At 42.6% G+C, this 16,808-nt stretch overlaps 1 pseudogene; it reads right to left on the bottom strand.

Annotated features, from left to right (window-relative positions):
- Positions 1 to 545: 545 nt before the first annotated feature.
- On the bottom strand, positions 546 to 1,957 carry LOC122755983 (annotated as a pseudogene).
- Between the last annotated feature and the right edge of the window lie 14,851 nt (positions 1,958 to 16,808).

Genomic DNA, 16,808 nt, shown 5'->3' with positions numbered 1-16,808 from the left:
GAAGCTATAACACAGTTCGGTCTTCTCTGTCATCTGTTAGCATTATACCAACTATCACTTCCAAACAACAGGGACCAGGCCCTTCCTTGCTCTTCTTCTTACATTGAATATAGCTTTGAAAATTTTCCCCTTTCCCTCTATTTTTAAACATTGTCCCACAAACCTCGGTTCTTTGTGAGCATTAGTCTTCCTGACACTGATCACTACAGTCTAAGAGCAATCAGTGAATTTGGAGTCAGATTTGTGTTCAAATTCCAGCTCTTCGACTTACTATTTATGGGAGGAAGGAAAGGAAGGAAGGAAGGAGGGAAGGAGGGAAGGAGGGAAGGAGGGAAGGAGGGAAGGAGGGAAGGAGGAAGGAAGGAAGGAAGGAAGGAAGGAAGGAAGGAAGGAAGGAAGGAAGGAAGGAAGGAAGGAAGGAGGGAGGAAAGGGAAGGAGGGAGAGAAGAGAGGGAGGGAGGGAGGGAAAGAAGGAAGAAAGGAACGAAGTAAGTAAACAAGTCTTTACTAAGCACTAATGTAACAAGTTGTTGTTTGTCCTTGGGTTCTTTTTTTTGTTTTTTGTGATCAGTTTCGTTTAATAACTGGCTCTCCCTGCAGAGGAGGAAGCAGGCCGCTAGGTGGCGGCAGCAGGGGGTGGTCACTTGAAGATCTTGCCCTGATTGAAGGGTTTGCCCACGTGCTGGAAGGCCCCCTCCCAGGAGAAGTACTCTTTGACCATCGTCTGGGCCTCCTCACTGCCGGGATCCAGCTTGCGCCATGTGTAGGACTCGTAGTCCACCTGCCAATCTGGGTTTAGCGGGAAGGCAAGCTCCTGGCCCCGGAAAACCCAGACTCCAGAAATGGCGCTGTCGTTGTTGGTGCCGAAGAGGATGACGCTGGCGAAGGCGTTCTTCCTCAGCTTGTCCAGGCGCTGGAACATGCCAGTGATGAGGTTGCAGCTCATGAAGGTCTGGCTGAGTTCCTGGGGGAAGCGATACTCGGCGTACCACAAGGACCAGCCGTCGCGGTCGAAATGCTCCCAGAAGTACGGCAGGGTCACCGTCAGCGTGTCCTCGTTGGAGTATTTTCGCTTAAACTCATCCAACACAAAGGTACTCTTGGGCAGCTGAGCAAAGGGATCCTTGGCCTTGGGCTCTGCAGCCAGAGCCTGCTCACACTCGTCCATCTCCTCCGCGGGGCTGGGGGCTGCGGCTGCCTTCTTCTCTTCCTTCCGCTCTGCCTGGGCCTTCTGCTTCTCTTCTCGCTGTCCCTTCTCTTTTCTTGGGCTGACTCTCGACAAATTTTTACCGTCAAACTGCACCATCTTCTCACAGAGCTTCACCTCTCCCAAGATCGCCCGGAACTGGGGCTGGTGAATGCAGGTGAGGAACCAGCGGTTGGTGTTGGGAAAGGCTTGCCGGAAGGATGGCTCTAGGACCTGCTTATAGAGCCACAAGAGGGTGCACATGACGGTGATGTCAGCCAGAGTCACACGCTCCCCCACCAGGAAAGTCCAAGTCTTCAGGTGGGCGTCCAAGAGCCCAAGAACTCGCCTCACCTCCTCTTTGGCGTTCTCTGTGGCCTGTTTGTTGTGGTGCATGATGCCCAATGTGGGGAACACCCAAGTACTGGCTGGAGGAACAATGTCACTGTCAGCAAAGCTCACCCACTGGATGACCTGGGCAGCTGCCTCTGGAGTCGAGCCCCGAAGCTCATCATTGCTCACGTAGTGTGCGATAGCGTTGCTCTAAAACACACAGAACCCATCATCCCCCTCGAATGCTGGGACTTTGCCAGCAGGAAACTTGCGGAGAAATTCGGGGGTGCGGTTGGTCTGGCCAAAATGGAAGTGGGGAGGTGCGGACAACATGCGGATCTGGGCCCCGCTGTACTGTGCAGCAATGAGGGCCTTGAAGGTCCGCCAGTTTTCAGGGTATGTGTACAGGGTCCCAGCCGCCATGGTGATTCTGCAGAGAAAGGTGTCCTTGGGTTCTTGAAGAGGACCGTGACAATGGGAAGGTGATGTCATGACTTGCCGATGAATTGGATTTAAGTACAGTGCTAAGCACTGGAGATACAAATATAAGTATAAAGAAAAATAGTCTCTGACCTTAGTGGTGAGGGCAGAGGGTACTAATAACTGGAGGAAATGAATTAGAGTGGGGAGAGATTCGAGGCATGAAGACCAGTGAGGAGACTATTGCAATAGCCCTGGCAAGAGGTGCTGAGAATAGTGGTTGTGTAGGTAGAACGAAGGAGGTAGACTTGAGAGATGTTGTGGAGGTAGAAACAAGATCTGCCAAATCACTGGATCTGTGAGACAAGGGAGAATGAGGAATAAATGGCAACACCAAAGTTGTAAATCTGGGTGACTGAACGGGTGGTGGTGCCTTTGACCTAAATAGAGCAATGGACTTGGGGGAAAGCTAATGAGTTCCCTTTGGGACATGTTGAGTTTGAGATGGCTATAGGCTGTCCAGTTTAAATATCTAACAGACAGTTGGACATATTCTACGGGAGCTCAGGAGAGAGATCAGGGGCTGCCTATGTAGATCTGGAAACCATCTTCATAGAGATGATAACTAAACCCATGGGAGCTAATGAAGTTAACAAGAGAGAGTGTATAGCACAGGGGTGGTTTTTGCTCATATTCCTATTTGCAGGGCTTATCACAGCTGGCACATAGTAAGTGTTTGAATTGATAATTAGTTTATGAAATTATGAAATGGGGGCAGACACACCTGGTTCTTCGGGTACTCTCTGGGAAAGCCCACGATGGCAGCGGGAAGTGGGACTGCAATCACACTTTAACAAGACACAGAGGATACAGAGACAAGTCGTAAAAGGGGTACAGATGTAAATGGCTCAGGGACAGAATGTGAAGAGAGGCAGGTAGCATGACAAAGAGGATGGGGAGGAGGAGAAGGCAGAGATAATGACTCACATAATCACATAGGAAACACTGGGCAGCATGGACCCGATGGAAATAATGAATGCTTGGGAGACAGGAGTTTGAGGTCTCCTTTGGGGGCTGGGGGAGGGAAAACAGACTAACTCTTATCTGTGCCACCTTAGGGTTAGCTCATTAACATATCCAAATCATTTCAGAGTTATCAGGAAAACTTTCAAGTTAAAATGTCCACAGCATTCCAATATTATCAGTTCCTTTGGATGTTCTGCAGATGTCTGGAACTTGTCTGAGATTATATATCATAGAATCTAAAAACCTTGACAGCAGAGTCTAGATGTCTTCCTCTGATTCCACATGTATTAACAGGATGCGGTTTTTTGTTAATATATGATACCATTTGTAAATTATGTTCCTTTGATCTTTGAGACAGTTTATACACTGCTTGCCTTTGCAATCTTCTCTCCTGCTATTGCCCCTTGATATTGGCTACTTATAAACTTATTTACTGTCCTGACTAGAAGGGGGGGGGTGTGGTCAGGGCAACCAGAACAAGATAGAATTTTGTTTGTTTCTTTCTTTCTTTGCGGGGCAATGGAGGGTTAAGTGACTTGCCCAGGGTCACACAGCTAGCATCAAATGTCTGAGGCCGGATTTGAACTCAGGTACTCCTGAATCCAGGGCCGGTGCTTTATCCACTGCACCACCTAGCTGCCCCACAAGATAGAATTTTAACATAGTGTTTACTAAATGTTTGTTGACTGACTATCATTTACCCTTTTGACAGTCTGATTAAGCTATTTCAAAATCATGTTTGTTTATTACATTCATAACTGGAGGAATGTTAAATTTCAATGAGAAGCTAGTGTAAAAAAAAAAGGTAATCTTATTCCCACATAAATGCACAGATCCCTTGAAACCTATCCATGACCCCCAAGTTAAGAACCTTTGGTATAAACTGAATAGAAGAGGGCCCAAGACATTCTCTTGGGAAATACCCCCAGATAGGGGTCTAATATGGGTGACAAACTAATAAAAACAACTGGGTAGGGGCATCTAGGTGGCGCAGTAGATAAAGCAATGGTCCTGGATTCAGGATGACCAGAGTTCAAATCTGAGCTCAGACACTTGACACTTACTAACTGTGTGACCCTGGGCAAGTCACTTAACCCTCTTTGACCCGCAAAAACAAAACAAACAAAGAAACAAAAACTGGGTAGGATTAGTTAAACAGGTAGGAGAAAAATTAATGGAGACCAATGTCATGAAAACCCCAAGAGGAAAGACAGTATCCAGGACAAGTGGGTGGTAAAGAATGTCAAATGCTACCAAAAGATTGAAAAGGATGAGAATGGAGACAAGGCCATCAGATTTAGCACCTTTAAGAAAATCAGTTGAGCTATGATGTATGAAGTCAGACTTCAAAGGGTTAAGAAGTAAATGAGGAAAGAGGATAGGGAGGCAATGGCTATAAACAGATTTTTCTAGGAGTTTGGCTGTGAAAAGGAGGAGATAGATGATAGCCTGAGAGACTGCTAAAATTTAGTGAAAGGTTTTGGGGTTGGGTTTTGGGTTTTTTTTGGTTAGGTTTTTTTTCCCCCAGAATGAGACAAAATTGGATTTCCAGGAAGGCATCGGTAAGATAAGGAGAGGTATATAGAGGTAGCAGAGAGCTATGATTCAAACCTAGGTCTCTGACTCTAAACCCAGGGCTTCCTGCCCTTCCCCAAACAGCCTCAATTCACATGGGCCTTCTGCACCTGTCATCAGCTGGGCTCTCCTTTATTCATCAAACAACCCAATGACATCATGTCTGTGGAGGTGCTTAGTAACGGATGACAGTGGTGACAATCGATCAAAGGGCCATCAGATCCTAGATCCAGAGCTGGAAGGGACCCGGGAGGCCACCAAGTCCAACCCCCTCATTCTACAGGTAATCCATCAGCAAGACTATATTAAGAACTTAACCATGTGTTCCTGGGAACAGTGATGCAAAAGCAAAACAGTGCCTATGCCAGAGAAGACATGCAGACGGTACACAAGTAAAACACCATGATGGTGACAATGTGCTTTCAATCATCCAGGTATCAGTCACCTTATCCCAAAAAGAGTCTATTTTTTTTCTTGCTAATTTTATCCATTTGACAGGTGAAAAAACTGAGGCTCAGGAGACTATTGAGTTGAATCCAAAGTCGGGGGAGGAAAGAGCAAAGCTGGAGTTGAGAAGACAAATTGTATTTCATGCCCAGATTCATGGTCTTTTGTCAGAGCTAGGAAAATACCCCTGAGCTCCTACAGACCTGCAGAAACAAAGGGAATGTTAACCCAGTAAAGAGAAGTCTGAAATAACTGTCCCCAGGTGTCTGAAGGAGGAGGCTGGCCAGAGAACATAAATGGCCTTTCCTGCCAGCAAGAGAGATTTAAATTAGGCCCATAAATGACCTTCTTGACAGTGAAGGAGGGCTGGCACAAGTGAATGAGGGAGGTTTGGGGACGCCTGTCCCTCCCTAGAGATCTTTGAAAATGGAATCAAGGGCAGAGAGCAATAGACCTACCTGGAGGCAGAGAACTGGTTGATGCACATGACCTCTGAGTTCTCTTTGAAAGGGCAAGATTTTAAGACTGGGGGCGGGGGAGGAAGGGGGGGAGGGATACGAACCTGAATAAAAGTTTATACAGTGTGGGTTCTATTCGACTTGGAGCTTCTCCAAAGATTAGGACTGGCCCCCCACTTAACACTGATCAGTACCCAGAATAGTGGTCTGAATTCAGTCTCCTTGACTGTCCATGACTAAACTGACTGGGAAATGTTTTGAAATTGTTAGAGGACCTTTGGGGAGCTCCCAAAGAGAAATCTGAACGTGATTCATTTGAGGAAGTGGGACTACAAAGCCTGATTAAAATAACTATGCAGAGGAAGGAAGGAAGAAGGTGGGAACTGATCTCAATCTCTCTCTCTCTCTCTCTCTCTCTCTCTCTCTCTCTCTCTCTCTCCCTCCCTCCCTCTCTCTCCCTCTCTTCCTCCCTCCCTCTTGCTCTCCCCTTTTTTCTTTTTTCTTTCCCTCTTCCCCCTCCTTCTTTTTCTCCCCCTCTCTTCCTCCTCTTTCTTTCCCTTCCTCTCTCCCCCCTCTCTTTCACTCCCTCCCTCTCTCTCTCCCCTTCTCGCTCTCCCTCTTTCCTTCTCCCTCTCTCCCTTACTTCCCTCTCTTCCTCCCTCTCTCTTTTTCCTTCTTTCTCTCTCCCCTTCACCCTCTCCCTCCCTCCCTCTCTCTCTGTCTCTCTCTGTTTCTCTATCTCCATCTCTCTCTGTCTCTCTCTCTCTATAGGAAAGTAGGCCAGTTTGGAATATGTCACAGATATTTTAGACATCCCCATCTGTACTGTAGCTTCAGACACGGCCAACGTGAATTGGGGTGGGGAAGACTAGATTGGCTCCAGATGGAGATGGGAGGGGGGGCTTCCTCATTTACCTGCTGCCTCTGGGATTTTAGGAAATGGTTTAGGGGCCATGGATGTGGGGTAAAGGAAACCCTTCCCCCAGAGGACAATAGGATATGAGCCACTGGGGTCTGGGAGATAATCTGTTAGCATGTTTTGCTGTGGAGGAGTGGTGTGGGATGGAGAGAGCGCCAGTGGACCTGAAAATCCCATCTGGGTTCTAGCATCCAGGTATCATGTTTGGCCAGTTTCAAGGCCCTGCATCTGCTTCCTTCTCCTCACTGTACTCTGATTCCTTGAAAGTCTTCCAGTAATTTAGGTTACCTAACAAAGCTAGGGGTGGCAGAGCAGGATTAGCCCTTGGAAAAATTATAACATTAGCCAAAGAGCCCCTAGACTATCTCTCTTTTTTTTTTTTCCTTTTACTTCCCTTTCAAAGCCCCAACTCCATCTAGATAATCACTAGCCTCTCCTATCAGAAGGAAATTATTCTGAAAAGTTAATTCAGACTAAAGTGTTAGTGACTAATGAAAGCTTGACTCTCCCAAAAGCTTTTCATCTAAAAAGAGGTCTGTCTATTGCCCCCCAAAAATAAAGAATGAAATTATAGAATTTCGGAAGTGGGAAGGATCTTAGAGGTCATCCAATCCACTCTCCCAACCCATACAGGATTCCCCTTCACAATATTCCTGACAGACGATTGTCCATTCTCTTTATGACTACCTCTAGTGGCTGGCGCTTGCTGTGTCATAGTGCAGCCCATTCCATTGCTGAGCAACTCTCTTTGTTCAAAAGTTCTTCCTTCTATTCATCTAAAACCCTGCATCTTTGTAAATGTTATCCATTGAATCTAATTCTGCCATCTGGAACTATGGTAAAAGCCACATCTATTAGGGTCCCAGCCATGTAAGCTGGGCTAATTTTCCCCTAAAAGGCAGAGAAGCTATCCCTGAGCTGTGATTGATCAGGATAGGGTTTTTCAGTTACCATGGACATAAAAAGCCTATCCCTCAGGGAGTCAGTGCCCCAGAGACTGATGATCTCATTGCCATGCCAGTCAGCACACCCTTCTGACCAGACATATTTCCATTTGGAGACAAGGGAGGAGGACATATACTTAAACTAGCATTGAATTCTTGATGAATATCTCTCCCATGATTTGGTTACATAATCTTCATTTTTGTTAAAAAGTCAGGTAGTCTATAAGCATCTTATTTTGTTTCAACCTTATAGCCTGAGCCCCCATGGACCAGCCTGAATCAGTTCTGTCCCAGCATATTCGGCATTAGTTGGCAAGATTGGATGGGTATGACCTTGTGGTTGACCTCTGGTTGAAGTAGAGGAAGAATGATGCAGAGGATGGAGAGTATATATTGGCCTGGAACCCTGTGGCCATGGCCCATCTGCCCACATTTAGAATATTCTCTCAATGGGACAGAGAGCAGGCTCTCACTGATGGACTGGTTTATCCCAGTGGGTATTAATGGAGGTTGACATGGAAGATTAAGATGACCAGTGTGAACACTCCTGGTTACTATTGCTAATTGTCCTAGAAAAGTTATCCATAACATTAAGGAAAATAAAAAGAAGCTGTTAGCATTCAATAAATACAAACAGAGCTTTTTTAGTTCCCAAGGACTGTACCTTGAAGGCAGAAGATCACCTCATTAACCTTCACAGGTAAAAGGGACTATGTTGATGGATTGGGGACTAACCTACCAGAAATGGAAAGTATAGTCTCTGATCCAGAGACCTCACTGGAAAATGTGTCAAATCCCACTAAGATCAAGGCCATAAGAGAAAAGAGAAGGGGCAGGAGTGAGGAAGAGAATTGGAAACAAATGCCATAAAAAATAAGAGTCCTAGGATTACCTTATTACCACCCCACAAGGTGTGAACCTCCCCTTCCTGCTCTTTTGGGGGCCATGTTGGATATACACATTAGGAAAGTAACTTTGGCAACTGTGAGATGGATTGTGTAACGATTGGAATAACGCCACCTGCTGGATACTTACTGTAGAAGAGTTCTGCCCATGAAGGGAAGGTCTTTGAGGGCAAGACCAGGAGTCTTTTCTTCAGGAGTCAGGAAGTGACGTGGACTAGTGGGAGGAGGAAGGAAGAGACTGGCGCTCAGTCTCGGGCTCTTTCCTTTGGACTCTGGTGGAGAGCGGAGCTAGAAATGTGCTCTCCCTTTAATAGATAGGAATCTAGGCCTTTCTCTCTCTCTCTTTACCAAATTCTTATTCTCCTTAATAAATGCTTAAAAGTCTAACTCTTGCTAAAGCTTATCATTTATTGGCAACCACTCATTAGATATTTTAGACAGTTTAGCTAGAATTTTAACCCTTAACAATTGGAATGGAGAAAAACTTGAGTAGTCCAGGAGAGAGGTGATGAAAGTCTGATCAAGAGTGGTGGCTATGTGAGTGGAGAGAAGGTAACTTATATAAAAGATATTGGAGAGAAAGAGGAAGGGAGAAAGAGAGGGAGAGGGAGAAAGAGAGAGGGGGAGGGGAAGAGAGAGTTGACAAATGATTAAATAGGATGAGGAAGAATAAGGAGTTGAGGACAACTTCAGGGTTATTGTGAGAAACAGGTGCAGACCACCTTCTCAAAATAAGTTCTTTGAGAGGCAACTTTGGTATGACAAAAGCTTTTTATTATATTTTCATGAGAATGGGCACCCACAGTAAAAACAATCAGTGAGTGCCAACGCATAACCTGTTATTTATCCTAAGCCCTAACATAGCAAGTTCCTCCCCCAAGTCACCATAGGTCAGTTATGTCGGGTTCACAATCTTCCTGGAAGAGTTCTAACTAAACTCACCTTGCTATGTTACCTCTCCCATCCACATACACCTTCAGGAAACCCATGATCGAAAATGGGGTGGAGATTTTAGGCATGGGAGGAGAAGTTAAGCAAATGCAATAGTGACTAGGGTAGAACTTTTACCTACTTTTATTAGAGTGCCATCAAGAGTCAGCTCAAGTTGGTTTTTATAAGTTCTCCCTCTAGCCCTGAAAAACTCACTTTTCTCATATTCTTGAGTTGATGTACTTCACTAGATAATATTGCATTGCTGTTCCTTATATGGGCATACTTTTCCCTAACTGAGAAGAGTCTACTACTTTAACAAGTTGTTACTGTATCTTATGAACCTGAGTGAGTGAAAGTCAGTGGTACCCTCAACAATAATAGAAGAGGGTGAGTTCAGGGGAAAGTAATGAGTTTATTTTGGATGTGTTGTTTGAATGACTACAGCAATGGTGTCAACCTTAAATAGAAACAAGGGCTAGCCACCAAACTATACACAAGGATCTATATGGGCTCATGTGGACTTAGAAAACCACATATTAACATTATCTGTGTTTTGTTGTATTTTGTTAAATATTTCCCAATTACATTTTAATCTCATTCAGGCTATACTCAGCAGTATTGCCAGCCCAGTGCATCCCATGTGCTGGACATCTCTGACCTACAGGACCGCTAACTGAAAATATCCAAAAGGTAATCAGTGATGAGGGATTGAAGTTCAAGAGATGATAGTTAAATAAATGCCCTTGGAGTCAATAAGTGGGTCAGGAAATCAATTTGGAAGGAAGAATAGGAATGTCTTGCTGAAGTGAGGACCCAGTCGTGATTAGATACATTAGATACACTACATTGACTTGTAGTGAACCCTTTTAACATGTTTTCATGATTTATGCCAGTTTCATTCAGCAGCATGTGAGTAGGAGAGAAGGAGGCAGATGGTAGGAATAATAAAAGGTTGGGATTCGCATGGTGTGGTTGTTGATAAGAAGAGACAAGGGATTCAATAGAGGATAGGGAAGAGATGGAAGAGAGCAGGTATGTGGCAAAGTAGTTAGAGGCAAATAGGGTTAAATGACTTGCCCAGGGTCACTCAGCTATAAGTGTCTGAGACTAGATTTGAACTCAGGAAGAAGAGTCTTCCTGCCTTCAGGCCCAGCACTCCATCCACTGTGCCACCTAGATGCCCCAAAGCCATAGTAGAAAAGTGTTAAAAATCTAGTTGTTCTGATGCCCATATAAATGAGCAGGGGTGGAAGATCAATCCCAAGAAATTCCAGATAAATTTTGGGTAATACAGTTGGTGAAAAGAACCCAGACGATTCCAGATACAGTCCACAATAAACTACTGACATTCACCAGGCCAGCAGGCACCAACCGAGGACACTAACAGCAGCACAGGCCCCAGGACAATGAATGGTGTGGCTTATACCAGCAGTGGGTACTAATAATGAAGTCACTTTGTCAGCAGAGTTAATTAACAGGCTGCAACTCTGCCAGGACCTGAAGCCTCCAAACCAAGTCCAGATGCTTTTCCTCTTCTGCTAATCCAGTGGGCCCCTAACCTCAAGGATCTGACTCCTCAAAACCAGTGCTTCGCCTGGTTTACCCATAGTGCTACACCACCATGCAAGACAAGCATGTACATGACTTCAAATGTAGAATCTATATCATATTGCTTGCCTTCTTAAGAGGTGGAAGAAGGGAAAGAATGTGTAACTCAAATTTTTTTTAAATGAATGTTAAAAAAAATTTTAATGTAATTGGGAAAAATATTTTTTAAATATATGCATCTAGATAAAGAGAGAGAGAGTATGGTCAATGGCCATCATTCTGGGAAGAGGGAAAGAGATCCTGGCAAGTCATCCCAGTGGGCTGAGCTGTGAGCCACATGTCTGAGCTGTGTGACCCTGGGCAAATCACTTAATCCTATTTGCCTCAGTTTCCTCATCTGTAAAATGAGCTGGACAAGGAAATGGAAAACCCTTCCAGTATCCCTGCCAAGAAAACCCCAACATGAGGTCACAAAGAGTGGAAAATGACTAAACAATAATAAAAGAGCCTTAAGGGATGAGTCAGATAAGGTCTTTATCTAGTTAGATGGCAGCCATAGAGCTGGCCAAGGGGCCTAGGAGCATGGAGAGAACAAGACTGAACAATTAAAGACTCTCCCCTTTGGGGTCAAGACAAGTGAAGAATGTTAGGCCAAAGTCCGGCTCCCTGCAACTTTTGCCCCTTAGTCTCATAGTCTCAGTCCATCAATCCAAGACTGAGCAGAACACATCTTGTCCTTCTTCCACAAGTGAGCCCTTCAAATACTTAAAGACAATACTTGAAGAAAGTGTGTGTGTGTGTGTGTGTGGTCCCTTCTCCCACTCCAGGCTAACCATTCCCACTTCCTCCATCTGATCTTCATATACCATTATTTTCTGACCCTTCACCATGCTAATTGACCTCATTTGGACATGGTCTAGTATGTCAGTGTGCTTCCTAAAATATGATTCAAAAACCGAATGCAGTTTATCAGAAGGGATCTGGCCAACCCAAATGCAGCAAAGGAAGAAGAATTTGTTTTCATTTTGCTTTTTTTGTTTTGGGTTTTTTTGCATGAGAAATCCATCCCAGTGCTAACAGTCTAAAAGAAATCAGTCATCAGGTTTTGTCAAAGTTCAGGCTTTGGACCTGAGTAAAACATCACATTATCTTCCTCCATCTTCCTTGTTCTCTTTCTGTATGATGTGCTTAGCTTCTCCAAGTCTGTGGTTGGGCTGGAAACTCAAAGTGCAGACAGAAAACTAGACTTTCAGAGACAGAGAGGAGAGGGGTTTAATTTTCAGTTCTATGCTAATGACTCATAAATATATGTATACACATATGATTCATATGACACTATGGTAATGACTCAAACGTATGTATACATATGTGTATATATCTATATCTATATCTATATATCCAACCTCATTCTACTTTCTACTGAGCTTTAATCTTATATCACCAATTACCTATTGGATATTATTTTAAATATTTTTTATTTTTGTCCAATGACATGTAGAAACAATTTTTAACATTTGTTTTTTAATTTTTGAGTTCCAAATTCTCTCCCTCTCTCCTTCCCTCCTCTCTCCCCTCATTGAGAAAGTGAGGAATTTAATATAGATTATACATGTGCAGTCATGCAAAACAAATTTCCATATTAGTCATGTTATGAAAGAAAACAGAACAAAAAAAGCTACCAAGAAAAATAAAGTTTTTGAAAAGTTTGCTTCTATCTGCATTCTGACTCCATCAGTTCTTTCTTTGGAAATGAATAGCATTTTTCATCATAAGTCCTTCAGAACAGTCTTGGATCATTGTATTTCTGAAAATAGCTAAGTAATTCACAATTGATCATCATACAATATTGCTGTTACAGTGAACACTGTTCTGACTCTACTTGCTTCATTTTGCATCAGTTCATGTAAATCTTCCCAGGTTTTCCTGATATCATCCTGCTCATCATTTATTATGGCACAATAGTATTCCATCACAATAATTTACCACAACTTATTTAGTCATTTCCCAATTAGTGAGCATTCCCTGGATTTTCAATTCTTTGTCACCACAAAAGAGCTGCTATAAATATTTTTATACCTATAAGTCCTTTTCCTTTTCAGGGATAATCTCTTTGGGATACAGATCTAGTAGTGGGTTTGCTGGGTCCAAAGGGTATGCACAGTTTTAGAGCCTTTTGGGCATAGTTCCAAATTGCTCTTCAAAATGTTTGGATCAGTTGACAACTGCACCAACAGTGCTTTAGTGTCCAAGTTTTCCCATATCCCCTTCAACATTCATTATTTTCCTTTTCTGTCATATTAGTCAATCTGATGGGTATGAGGTTAAACAACTCAGAAGTGTTTTAATTTGCATTTCTCTAATCAATAGTGATTTATAACATATTTATATGACTATTATAGCTTTGATTTCTTCATCTGAAAACTACCTGTTCATTTCTTTCTTTTTCTTTTTTTTTGGGGGGGGGCGGGGCAATGGGGGTTAAGTGACTTGCCCAGGGTCACACAGCTAGTAAGTGTCAAGTGTCTGAGGCCAGATTTGAACTCAGGTACTCCTGAATCCAGGGCCGGTGCTCCATCTACTGCGCCACCTAGCTGCCTGTTCATTTCTTTCAACTATTTATCAATTGGAAAAAGACTTATAATCTTACAAATTTGATTTGGTTCTCTATATATTTGAGAAATTAGGCCTATATCAGAGAAACTTTCTATAATTTTTTTCACAGTTATGATTACTGTTTATTTCCCTCCATCCCATATTCCCTGTTTATCCTTCTCTCTCTCTCTCTCTTCTTTCCTCCCTCCCTCCCCCACTTTCCTTTCACCCTGACCTCCCTCAAAAGTGTTTTGCTTCTGACCACCACCTCCGCCAATCCACCCTACCTTCTATCAGTACTCCCTTTCTTTTATCCCTTCTCCTCCTATTTCCCTGTAAGATAAGATAGATTTCTATGCCCAACTGAATGTGTATATTATTCCCACTTTGGGTCAATTCTGATGAGAGCAAGGTTCAAGTATTGTCCACCACCACCCATCTTCCCCTCAACTATAAAAGATCTTTCATGGCTCTTTTATGCAAGATAATTTACCCCATTTTGCTTCTCCCTTTCCCCATCCCCCCCATGTATCATCCTTCTTTCTCAACACTTAAATTGATTTTTTTAGATATCATCCCATTATAGTCATCTCTCTTTCTCACCACTTAATTTTTTTTGAATAATTATCCAACTATAGTCAACTCACACCCTTGTCCTCTGTCTATGTATACTCCTTTTAACTGCCCTAATAATGAGAAAGTTCTTAGAAATTACAAGTATCATCTTCCCATGTAGGAATGTAAATAGTTGAATATTATTGACTCCCTTAAGATTTCCATTTCCTGCATATCTTTTTATGCTTCTCTTGAGTCTTATATTTGAAAGTCAAATTTTCTATTCAGTTCCAGTCTTTTCATCAGGAATGCTTGAAAGTCTTCTATTTCATGAAATATCCATTTTCCCCCTGAAGCATTATACCCAGTTTTGCTGAGTAGGTAATTCTTGGTTGTAATTTTAGCTCCTTTGCCCTCCAAAATATCATATTCCAAGTTCTTTGATTCTTTAATGTAGAAGCTGCTAAATCTTTTGCTATCCTGACTGTGGTTCCATGGTATTTGAATTGTTTCTTCCTGGCTGCTTGCTATGTTTTCTCCTTGACCTAGGAGTTCTGGAAATTTATCTATAATATTCCTGGAAATTTTCAGTTTGGGATCTTTTCAAGAAGTGATTGGTAGGGGCAGCTAGGTGGAGCAGTGGATAGAGCACCGGCCCTGAAGTCAGGAGGACCTGAGTTCAAATCTGGCATCAGACACTTAACACTTAATAGCTGTGTGATCCTGGGCAAGTCACTTAACCCCAATTGCCTCACCAAAAAAACAAACAAAAAAAGAAGTGATTGGTGAATTCTTTCCATTTCTATCTTACCCTATGATTCTAGGATATCAGGGCACTTTTCCTTAATAATTTCTTGAAAGATGATATCTAGACTCTTTTTTTTAACCATGGCTCTCAGATAGTCCAATAATTCTTAAATTATCTCGCTTCAATCTGTTTTACAGGTCAGTTGTTTTTCCAATGAGATGTTCCACATTTTCCTCTGTTTGTTCATTTTAAAGTTTTGTTTTATTTTTTTCTTGATGTCTCATGGAGTTGTTAGCTTTCAGTTGTCAATTTCTAATTTTTAAGTAATTATTTTCTTCAGTGAGCTTTTGTAAATCCTTTTTCATTTGCTCAATTATACTTTTTTTTTTAATGAGGCAATTGGGGTTAAGTGACTTGCCCAGGGTCACACAGCTAGTAAGTGTTAAGTGTCTGAGACCAGATTTGAACTCAGGTACTCCTGACTCCAGGGCTGGTGCTCTATCCACTTCACCACCTAGCTGCCCCTCAATTATGCTTTTTAAGTTCTTCTCTTCAATAGATTTTTGTGCTTCTTTAACCAGTCTAGTCTCCTTTTTAGTGTCATTTTCTTCAGTATATTTTGTGCCTCCCTTACCAAGCTGTTGGTTCTTTTATCACAATTCTCTTGCATCACTCATTTCTTTTCCCAATTTCTCTACCTCTCTTATTTGATTTTTTAAATCCTTTTTGAGCTCTTCCAAGAATTATTTTTGGGCCTAAGACCAATTCACATTTTTCTTTGAGTCTTTGGATATAGTAGTTTTTTTTATGTTTTGATCTTCCCTGTCATAATAGTAATTTTTTAAGGTCAGATTCTTTTTTTAATTGTTTGCTCATTTTTCCAGCCTACTTCGTGACTTATTTTTAATTTTTTAAAATACAATTTTAAATTATTTAAAAATAAACATTTTTATTTAAAGTTTTGAGTTCCAAATTCTATCCCTTCTTCCCTCCTCCCTCCCTGAAGTAGTAAGCAATCAGATATAGGTTATACATGTGCAATTATGTAAACATTACCACATTGGTTATTTTGTATAAGAAAATTTGAATAAAAGAAAAAAAATGAAAGAAATAAAATGACAAGTAGTATTCTTCAGTCTGTGTGTGTTCAATTAACATCAGTTCTTTCTTTAAAGGTGGAGAGTATACTTCATTATGAGTCTTTTAGGATTTTCTTGGATCACTGTATTGCTGAGAATAGTTAAGTCATTCACAGTTGTTCATTAAAAAATATTGCTGTCACTGTGTACAACATTCTTCTGGTTCTACTCATTTCACTGTACACCAGTTTGGGGGGCAGCTAGGTGGCACAGTGGATAAAGCACCAGCCCTGGATTCAGGAGGACCTGAGTTCAAATCTGGCCTCAGACACTTGATATTTACTAGCTGTATGACCCTGGGCAAGTCACTTAGCCCTCACTGCCCTGCAAAACAAAAAGAAAAACAAAACCAAGTGGTTCCTTCTAGGTGCTTGGGTTCCTCACCCAACTCAGCTTCAGAGGCTACAGCAGTCTCTGCCATGGGTTCCCATCACAGGACCTCTATTGATTTTGAGGCTCAAAAGGTCATTCAGTCTCCAATGCACCTTTAGCTAAAATCAGGAAAGAAAGAAGAAATATAATAGGGATGGAAGACACATCAGGACCACAGATTCACAGGCCACATGGTGGCCCCTGGAGAGAGGAGATGTGGCAGCCAAAGCTCCTCTCCCCCACCTTCAAGGCCATCAAGGAAGACATCAAATTGGTGTCTTCTGTATGTACCAACAGCCCAGGCTCAGCAGCTAACTGAGAGGCTTTCTGTCATCATGGAGTAAGCTGACAGAGAATAGTCACAGAATGCTGGCATATGCTCTGACTTGGAGAGCAGGGTGTTCCATTCCACGTGCCCAGAAAGAGGCTCACCCAGGCCTGCTCGTGGCTGGAGAGGCAAGCAGAGCACACTGTGCATGCTTGAAGGACTGGGCCTGATTGACCCGTTCCCTGTTACACCTACCCATGTCCTTGTTGTCTCCCCTGTTAGACTATAAACTTCTGTGGGGATTATTTCATTTGCCATATTTTTATGCCCAGTGCCTCACACAGTACCTGGCGCATAGTAGGCACTGTAAAAGATGCTTATTAATTGACTGATTGAATCAGTGCTCAACTAAGCGATCAGAAATAAACAGAGTCCTAGAG

The sequence above is a fragment of the Dromiciops gliroides genome, chromosome 4 (genome assembly GCF_019393635.1).
Source record: "Dromiciops gliroides isolate mDroGli1 chromosome 4, mDroGli1.pri, whole genome shotgun sequence".
In the NCBI taxonomy this organism is placed as follows: domain Eukaryota; kingdom Metazoa; phylum Chordata; class Mammalia; order Microbiotheria; family Microbiotheriidae; genus Dromiciops; species Dromiciops gliroides.
The sequence above is the reverse complement of the archived record's forward strand: the minus strand, read 5'-3'. Positions and strand labels throughout refer to the sequence as shown.